We start from the raw sequence: 11,251 nt of genomic DNA on the forward strand, positions 1-11,251 counted from the left end.
GGTAAGTAAGTATTTGTTTTTTTCCAAGCATTTTAAATTAACAGCCTTACGAAATATAAGTTCCAATAAAAATAATATTTACCTACAATATCCATGGCTTTAAAATGAAATAAAATAGTTTTTTATGTGAGAAAAGTAATTCACTCCCGATAAGATTGGTAAACTGTGCAGACCACAGTGAATCAAAGTGTGTACCTATAGATTTTGAGGTTCCTATTCAAGAAGGTATTATCTATGTAGATACTGACCGTTAACATGAAATGGTGTTTGGTTTTAATTGCAGCAATAACGCGTAAGTCCTAAAATATTTTTCAACAATAAATTTCGGAAAATAACCTGTCCTCCCAAAAATTTGCTACTTAACTATGATGTAGATCTATTGGAACATACATAATAACTGTAAACAAAATACAAAGTTTTTGGTTCCCGTGCCACCGAATGATTATATTAATAACACTAATACAATACAATATAACTTTATTGATAAATAACACACAACAGTGCGAAGTTAAAGTCGAATAAGTTCAATAGGTGGCCTTATCGCTGATAGTGATCTCTTCCAGGCAAACTCTTTGGGTGAAAGGAATGAATTATGGAATACAAGTGGAAGGTGTCCATGAATTGCATTTGAACAAGTATTAAGATTATATTTTCTGTTCTGTAAGCCATGTATCTTTCAGTTGCACTGCACTTCAGCTATGCCGCCGAGATAATCGACGTGGTGACCAAGAGAATGCTCGAGAAGGACATCCCCATTGGTACTATCTCCGTAGGTGTCATGCCTAAGACCCAGCTCTTCAGCCCCCGCCGCAGCGCCGCCGGCCAGAGCAAAGCTGTGAATGAATCTATCGTTACTACTAACTAACTAGGTACATTTCGACCATCCCCCCTACTCTTGAAAAACAATGTATTGCGTCAGTCATTCGTTCTCAACGTTAAAAAAGTCATAACTTCTCTGCGAAATCGATTTTACAAAAAGTAAAAATAGATAAATATACATCAAGATTCAAGATAAGTAACACCTTTTTTTAGACCTAGAACTAAGAACCAAGTACCCAGAATGTAGAATTTATTTTCGATTTTGGCCGAAAAAGCCTTTTTTGGGTATTTTTCTAAGTAACTTCTAAATTGTAGGCATTATATTATTGTTTCTAGGTTCTCAAAATAGGCATTACCTAGCTGATCATATAAGTATTTTTACTTTTAGAAAAACGCCTCGGAAGAGAACTTATGATTTTTTTAATGTTTGGAACGCAAGACATGCGCAATACATTTCCTTTCAAGAGTACGGGGTGTAGTGTAGACCATAATAAGCTATATAGTACTTATAATTAAACTTGTGTGCATAATCTAGCATTAAAAAATAAGAAGATTTTCATATAAACTGAAGCAACTATTGGACGTAAGCCACACACCGACTACTCGCTAACTATTAAAGCCTTCTTATTAATAAAGAGCTTTCAGCGTTTTCAGAGTCTTTTACTAGTTTAATTTCTGTTACACTTCTGGAATTGGACCCTTGTTACTGATATTTGAATAGTAGAGCATTACCTATAATGAAATAAAAAAACAAATGACGTAGGTATACTCTGTTATTGGATCCGCAACGAAGCGCTCCCAACTGACTGAACTGATACTGAATGTGTGAAGTAAGCATTTTTTACACGGAAAATTGAGTTTTTTTTTAAAGTAAAAAGAATTCAACTGGTTCCCCAAACCCCTACATTTTTTTTGTCCCCAAATCTTAAAGGATAACTTTTTAGGGAGAAGCGAAGCTCGCGGGCACAATAACAGTAGTTAGAACTAAGTATAGTTCGAACATATTTTTTACACAAAGGCATGAGTTGTTATCAATGATTATTTTACGTAAAAATAAGAACAGGGACAAATTAAATAGTCCAGACGGGGCATCAGTCCGACGAAGTCTTTTGAAGTATCCACTTTGCCTACTAGAATTCACTTCAAATAGTTTTAATTTGCCTACTCGCCAAGGCACCTTTCAGGACTTTCAGCTGAATTCATCCTTTGACGTTTTTAATCAAACTCTATTAAGGGTCTGCAATAGGGAATCGAGGGTTGGCATTGTCATAGAATTATGTAGTAAATGATGCTCTACAGCCTTGAAAAAAATCACACAGGTAGTTAAAGAGTCTAGCTAGGTGCTGAATCATTCGAATTTAAGTAAATGATTATGGATAACTGTAAATTAATTTCAGAATATCACGAAAAACCAGGATATCACACTCCCGTATTGTAACAACTGTGTCGTAATTATCAAGAATTGCCATATGATTCTTATCAAATTATAAAGATAAATGCTTGGACTAGGCGCTAAATACCTTGTTTTTAAATAAACACACACCTATTTTGTGTAAATTAATCCCAAACTTGAGCAATTTTTTTCCCTCAAATCTTCATACAAATATCTATGGCGGCTTTTTGTGTTATAAAATCATAAACACAAGCGACGTTTGACTCAGTCGGCCGCTGGCCTCCAAAGAAGGGTCACGTCGGTTTAGGCAGCACTGACAGCTCGCGATCTTTTCGTGTACAGATACAAAATCACTGCACATTGGTTGTCATTGCACTTTTTCAACTTTTATGACACCAACATAATTTGATTTGAAATTGAGGAAGCATAATTCTTAATATTCAATATACATTAAATTAAATTAGATAGTGGGCAATGTTCTCGCTTGGCATTACAGTCTCGTAAAGGTCTGATGAGGAGCAGGAATATAGCGAATGGATCTAAGTGATGACAATACGTAGGAACAATAGGTTAGGATTCAAAAACACAGTCTCATGGTGCTGGTAGAGGTATGGTCTCGTGAGGATCTGTTGAGGGCAGGAACAAGGTGGTGACTGAATTTTATTTCAAAGAGTTTAATAGCTAAAAGCATCGAGTTTGGGTTATTAAGTATGTTTTCAGAGAGACAGAAAGATATTTTAGGTTTCCTCTGGATTAGTTAGGTTTTACTAAATTCATTCGTAACGTAAAATTGACAATGAAGGAATTTCTTCTATAGACAGTAGTTACTAAAAAAACCAACGATAGACGGCGGATATGCAGAAGTACCTATCTAGTCACCCTGTCACAGGGTGACTTCGGTTGGTAACTCAGAAAAAATACTATATGTTATTGCAACAACTATAAGTTTTTTCGGGTAGTTGCAAATAAATAAACAACATTGTACTGTAGAGATTTTAATAAATTTAAATAGTTATTTACAATAATAAAAGTATTTTCTAATAAAATTCAGATATTTATATACATAAATTCAGTGGATAATTGTTATCTAGCAATTATATGCAGTAACTCTTGCAACTGCACCTACCTGCTGGTCAATACCTATCATCTACACTATTGACACTGATAACTGCACTATGGTCTCTACACAAGAGCTATTGGAGCAACAGAAGAATATGGAGAAGATGATTGCAGATCGCATGGATGATTTTGAGAGAAAGCTGAAGTCCTCCAACTCAAGCAGGAAGCCAGAGCTTGATGATCTCTCCAGGGATTTCAGCTTATTCAAGGACTCAGTCATGCCCATCCTACGTCTGATGCACGAGCAGATTGCTGGCCTAGTCAGGCAGGTGGATGAAATAGACACCCAGAGCCGTCATAATGCCCTTCTGTTCAATGGCATTGCGGAGGAGAAGGAGGAGGACCCCACGGCGCTGATCACACACACTGTTGTCACCAAGCTGGGTCAGTCACATTTTGATCGCTCCAGCATTATCCAGTGTGTTCGGATTGGAGGCATACAGGACCCTGAGAAGCCCAGGCCTATTCTGGTGAGGTTCTCAACTCCATCTGTCAGGTCACTAATATGGGATAACAAGAGGGAACTCAAATCTAGTCCCATTATCATCCGAGAATTCCTGACCAGGACACGGCAACGCATCTTCATGCGGGCCCGCAAGCACTTCGGCGTCAGGGCCTGCTGGACGAGAAATGGTGCCATCTTCATTCAGCTCGCAGACACCAGGGTGAAGGTAGTGTCCGAGCTGGAGTTGGACGAGCTGTGCAGCAAGCACCCGGCGGTGGCAGCGGCCCCCGCTGCTCGCAAGACGCCCGGCACCAAGCCCGCCTCGAAGCCTGGTCCCAGCAGAGTTATGACTCCAACCACGGCGTCTCAGCCCCCAGTCGCGCAACCTGCTCCAGTAACCAGAAGTAAAGCCGGTGTTCATAAGCGTTGATTTTCATTGTGCTTCAATTTCAATTACTCTTTTCTGGTACATATTTTCACGTTTAACGCATTGCATTTTGTACTTGCTCGTAACGTAAGGTAGAAGGTAGGTTAATTTATTTTTCCACACAGCAATGTGTTCTTTATTTTGTCTTTGCTTGTCATTGTCAACCAAAGTTTCAGTTTTTTTTTTTTTTGTAGATTTAGTTGTCAAGAGGTTGACAACTTCAACATATTCTGCCAATTATTTATCTGTGTTTTTAGTTTTCTGTCAGTGTTAAGTATTGGGTTGCGTTCAGAAATTCACGCTCTAAATTAAATAGTCCATGTATTCAAATGTTAATATTCTGAGCGTCAACTATTATTAATTTTTTTTTTAATGTTTTTTTTTACTTTTTGACCAGCAGGACGGTGCAGGTAGTTTTTTCTACTCGCGCAAGTCAATAATTCGTTTAGTACATATTTTATTAGCTTTATCTATTAGATTATATTATTTATTTAAGTATATAGTATTTATAATTGTAGTTACATATTACACACACAAACTTTTATGTCTGTTGGATCTGACGATGACTCATTTGCTTCGGCTGATTCTTCTTCTTATCTAAGCGCTGATGATGATGGCCTGTGCCTAAGTGACACTTTAATGAACGAGTTCTCCTCTCTTTCTAAAAATTTTAACGTTTGCCATATTAATGCTCAAAGCATTCCAAAACATTATAACGAACTGCTTAACACTTTCTCATCGGGCATAGCCCATGCTGTTTTGGTTTCTGAAAGTTGGCTACAACCCACTCTTTCTTCACATGCGTACTGTCTCCCTGGATATGTCCTAGTCCGCAATGATCGCGTGGGTAGATCGGGTGGAGGAGTAGCCATTTACTTAAAAAGCAATATTCCATTCTCAATTGTAGCCCAGTCTCCCTCGTCCAGTAATGCTCCCGCCGAATATTTATTTCTTGAACTGAATCTGGGGGTCAAGGTTTTACTTGGGGTGTCCTATTGTGCTCCAAGTAATAACTATTTCCCGTCTATAGAGTCCGTCCTTGAAAATATAACCTCCAACTACACACATCACATAGTCATGGGTGATTTTAATACCGACTTGCTTGTGCCTAACTCTCGCTCCCGAAAATTGCAATCCATCGTCGATTCAGTCAATCTCAAAATTTTACCACTTTCCGCCACTCATCACTCTTCTACGACTGACACCTTAATTGACCTCATTGTTACTTCTGATGATTCTCTCGTAGCTCGCCACGGACAACACCTCGCTCCTGGTTTCTCTAATCATGACCTCATTTTCTGCTCCTATCGATTACGCATTCCAAAACCAAAGCCAGTGGTACTCCTTCAACGTAACTTTTCTAAGCTAGATGCTGAGAGGCTTAGATCCGATGCCACAAAAATACAGTGGAGTGACATGCAGGACTTGCCAGATGTCGATGACAAAGTTGCATTTCTATGCAGCAATGTCATAAAGCTGTTTGACACTCATGCTCCTGTACGTCCTGTGAAACTGAAGCATCGACCAACGCCTTGGATTACTGACACTATCCGGAAGTTCATGGTTAGGAGGGACAGGGCATTTCGTAGGTACAAAAAATCACGTACTGAGGAAAACTGGTCTGCCTGTAAGGCAGCCAGAAATCGGTGTAATCAGATGTGTAGGAACGCCAAACGCCAATATATCACAGAGCAACTTGAACTATCTTCTCCTGCAGGCATTTGGAAATTCCTTAGGTCTCTTGGCGTGGGTAAGCCACCTAAACAAGATGATAAAATTCCTTTTGATCTTAACTCTCTCAACAAACACTTCACATCCTCCTCTACTCTTGACTCTTTCACAAAACAATTCACTCTAAATCAAATTGATAATATACCCACGCCAGATATAGACTCCTTTAATTTCGCACCAGCATCAGCGGAGGAGATTAGGAAAATTATTCTGTCCCTCAAATCGAAGGCGGTAGGCCATGATAATATAGGACGCATTATGGTGATCAATCTTCTCGACATCCTTCTCCCTGCCATCACCCATATCATCAACCATTCCCTTACCTCTGGACATTTCCCTGATCTCTGGCGTAAGGCCTATGTTATTCCTCTTCCTAAAATATCAAATCCCTCATCTCTCAACCATTACCGCCCCATCTCAATATTACCCTTCCTGTCCAAGGTCCTCGAGTCGATTGTTCACCGCCAGCTTACCGCGTTTCTGTCAAATGGTGCTCTTCTAAATCCATACCAGTCTGGTTTTCGGGCTGGGCACAGCACTACGACTGCCTTGCTGAAAGTCACTGAGGACATAAGGTGTGGTATGGAGAACAAAATGATTACCGTGCTTGTCCTCATTGATTTTAGCAATGCGTTTAACGCTGTGGACCATGACCTACTATTAGCCGTTTTGGAAAAATCCAAGATCTCCCTCCCTGCTGTCAGCTGGTTTTCTTCCTATCTTCGGGGTCGTCAGCAGGCGATCCGAAGCTGCTCGGTATTATCTGACTGGTCCGATTTGTCTGCTGGCGTTCCTCAGGGCGGTATCCTGTCTCCTTTACTTTTCTCTATGTTTATTCATTTAGTCTCCTCTAATCTTCTCTGTTCCTACCATCTGTATGCTGATGATCTGCAGCTTTACAGTCAGGGCCATCCTAATGACTTGGATTTGATCATCAACCAACTTAATGAAGACCTAACACGTATTCTTGAGTGGTCAAAAAGCTTTGGTATTTTGGTAAACCCTACGAAATGTCAAGCAATCATCGTCGGCAGCTCTCAATTAATGTCTAACCATGATCTTACTTCGGTACCATTGGTGTTCGACGGATGCAGTATTCCATTTTCATCCACGGTCAAAGATCTTGGATTGATCATCGATGATCATCTGAGTTGGGTGCCACAGATTGACAATGTGTCGCGTCGGATCTATGCCTCTATGCATTCCCTTATACGCCTCAAAAACTTTCTGCCTTTCAAGACAAAACTTTCTCTGGCAACCTCTCTTCTCTTGCCCATTCTTGACTATGCTGATGTGTGCTATTTGGATGTGACTGAGGCTTTGCTTAACAAACTGGAACGCTTGCAGAATACCTGTATACGATTCATTTTCGGTCTCCGAAAATATGATCACGTGTCCAGTTATCGTGCCAAGTTAAAGTGGCTTCCTATTCGAGATAGGAGGAATGTACGCATTCTCTGCCTTCTTTTTTCAGTCCTCTTTGAACCTAATTCCCCTTCTTACCTTAAATCTATGTTCAACTTCCTATCTGATACTCATAGCAAACACCTCCGCTCCTCCCATAATCTTTTGTTGTCCTTACCACTACATCATTCAGGTTTTATGCTTAATTCCTTCTCCGTTACAGCTGTCCGACTGTGGAATGATCTCCCCGAGTCTATCAGGAAGGCTCCCAGTCGAGCAGTATTTAAATCACTGGTTCGGGCTCATTATCTCAGCAGGATAGGATAGAAGACAGTTCATTTTTTCATGCACCTCAGTTGTTGTGTGTTTATATAATAATAATATTATAGTATATATATTTATATTAGGTATTTATGTATTGTATATATTTTATTGGTATAGGTTTATATATTATCTATTAGTATATTGTATAAGTATAAATTGTTGTAGGATATTATATTTAAGTAGTACATATTTAGTTTTCATCGCTGAAATTGTCTTAAATAAGTTCTTTTTTTTTTTGCACTCCCATACAATTTACTCCCTGTACCTCCTGTAGGTTGACTGGTAGAAAATGCTTTTAGCATTAAGTCCACCTAATTGTACATAATTACTTTTGTATATTGTGCAATGAAGAATAAATAAATAAATAAAACAATAATAAAAAAAATCAAGAAAATATTCAAAGTTTCCATCCTCGCTTTTCACGCACACAAATCACAAACTCATGCCTTGTTCTAGGAGCAGGGTCTATCCTAGTGCGTTTCCATGACCACTTTTCACTTGTGTTCCACCGGTTTCGGTGCTCAGCGGAATAGCACCATTGACCATTATTATTCTGAGATATCATTCTTCTTATTCTGAGTTAGGTACCCAACATACAACCCGCGCAAAGTTTCTAGACACCTGGCCCAAAAATCTATCTCTCCCCCGCTTCCCCGCGCGAGGCCCCGCTCTCGTCCTTTTGTAGCGTTAGCATAAGTCCATCGCAATTTTATCGAAGAATTATCAGACGATTAACAATAAATATTTTTTACCGCATACTTTTTTAGGGTTCCGTAGCCAAAATGGCAAAAACGGAACCCTTATAGTTTCGTCATGTCCGTCTGTCCGTCTGTCCGTCTGTCCGTCTGTCACAGCCGATTTACTCGGAAACTATAAGTACTACAGTGATGAAATTTGATGGGAATATGTGTTGTATGAACCGCTACAAAAATATGACACTAAATAGTAAAAAAAAGAATTGGGGGTGGGGCCCCCCATACATGTAACTGAGGGATGAAATTTTTTTTTTCGATGTACATACCCGTGTGGGGTATCAATGGAAAGGTCTTTTAAAATGATATAAAGTTTTCTAAAAAACATTTTTCTTAAAGTGAACGGTTTTTGAGATATCAGCTCTCAAAGTCGTAAAAAGTATGTCCTCCCCCCTCTATTTTTATAACTACGGGGTATAAAATTCTAAAAAAAATAGAGGTGATGCATGCAATTAACTCTTTCAACGATTTTTGGTTTGATCAAAGTATCTCTTATAGTTTTTGAGATAGGTTGATTTAACTGTAATTGCTGCTACGGAACCCTTTGTGCGCGAGCCCGACTCGCACTTGGCCGGTTTTGTTACTACTTTAACAAGTAGGTATCAACTTGAATACTTATATAAACAAATATAATACATTTTATTACAATATACCTAACAAAAGTCAGGTAAGTATGTTTTTTGCATGCGGGTTTTTAGATAGCCAGAATAATTTCAAATATCGGAGCGCTACATGTATATTATGGCGCCACTACACGTCCGCAGATGCATCCAGAGATGACATCTGCAGACGTGTAGAGGGGGTGATTTGGGCGTCTGTGGTAGGTATTTGACGTCCGCAGATGCATCTGCCACCGATCCGTTTGTTGTCGGTTTTTGTGGCACAGATCAAAGGGTTCAAGCGCGAGCGTCCGGCATAGCCACCACACGTCCGCGGACGCCTCAGTCAGTGAGTTCATCATCGTTTCTTCTCGACTTCTTCTTGATAACTCGACTGCGATGCAAACTCAAGTAGTAGTTAAAAGTACTAAACACATAAACAGCCAGATGACAAGCCAAAGAGTATTTAGATTAGTTCCTATCACCGCTAGAACAGTCTTCGCTCAAAGATTCGCACCTTTCCTACATCCCTATATATACAACAAAATATATAAACAGTGCAACCTGAAAGACCTCAATAAGAAAGAAGCAAAAATAACTATTTTTAACTGGCTAGGCTACTTACTCTTGATTACGAAGAAACAGAAAACATTCTATGCATCCCTAAATAGTTACCTACATAAGAATATATTATTATACTTAAGTATTCGTACATTTTCAACTTATTTATTAATATTATATATACTGATATTTATGTATATTTTCATTTTTCTTCTTTGTATATATTTCAACACTACACTATTATACAAAGAACTTTATATTCTACCTATTTCATAGGATCTACATACGTATAGGTATTTTATACTATTATATAAAATTACATTGTTTTGTTAACCATTGACGGATTTTATATTATGTTTAAATTTTATTTTACTTAGTTATTTAAGTTATTTTAGTTTGGTTTTTACTTACTATTAATTTTCTACCGTATGATTTGTATCTTAAATGCGAACCAAATATACTTTTTTCACCCTAATCTTACTCAAAATGTTGACAACAAGCCACCTGTTCTCAAATGTTACAGTCTGCCTACTGGTTACTCACGGCACAGGCTTAGCCTAGTGTGAGAACCCCAGCTACCATAGTTTTTTTTTTTAATCTGGTCCAAATAATTTATAACTGTTTTATATTCATAATATTTATTAAGATAACCTGTGTAAATTTTTTGGTTAAATAAACATTTTTTCATTTTTTTCATTTTCATTTTCATTTTCATAAATAGGTGCGACGGCAGCGGTTTCGATGTCCATGTTTGCGAGTAGCGTCTGCCGATATTGAACTCAGACTGAACAATCAACAGACGTGTGGTCGCTTGCAGAGATTTGTCTACAGATGCATTCGCGTACGTCTGCAGATGCATCCGTAGACGTGTAGTGGAGCCATTATGTTTACGTTCTCGCAACAATTTTCTTTATAATATTATTTCCATTAAAACTGTGCGCAGTGTTTGCTGCGGCGAGGTTTATTATTTCTCTAGCCGAGCTAAATTTTATAAAAATACTGAGAGCAAAGAGGTAGAAAATAAATATTTTTGGTAATATCGATATAACTTTTTTTGCACTCAGTACTAAAGACAAATGTCATTTAACTCAGGTGTCTAGTTATCTCGCCCGCCTTGTAAAAACACGCTATCTATTGAAATCATTTTTTATTTAGGATTTGTCTATGGTGTGGTTCCCAAATTTAAGGGTAAAAGCAAAATAATAATATTTTATACCTTTTTTATAAAATAATAAATTATATTATTATAATTATAAATTAAATTATAAAGTTTTTTTATAAATAATATTTTATACCTATTATATTAAGACCTGTTCAACGATACCCTACCTACACCATCAAAATAACCGGAAAAAATATCAGCCCCAATTCACTTGTATGGGAGAGGGAGTACCCCAATATTTTTTGGGGTACTCCCCATATCTATGGAAAATATCAGCTTGATATCTTTACCCGTTTCTGAGAAAAAGGGCGGTGACAGACAGTCAGTCAGACAGACGGACAACAAAGAGATCTTAAACCTCCTGACCCCGAGAGGTATAAATGTATGCACTGTTCCTAAATTGAAAAAAAATAATAATTTTAACTACTGAACTGTTTTGTCACTTTGTCAAAGAACAAATTGTTTAAGGGATAGATACTTTATAAAACTTAAAAGGAATAACAGGGATACTCCAT

This window comes from Plutella xylostella, chromosome 3, assembly GCF_932276165.1.
Source record: "Plutella xylostella chromosome 3, ilPluXylo3.1, whole genome shotgun sequence".
Lineage (NCBI taxonomy): Eukaryota > Metazoa > Arthropoda > Insecta > Lepidoptera > Plutellidae > Plutella > Plutella xylostella.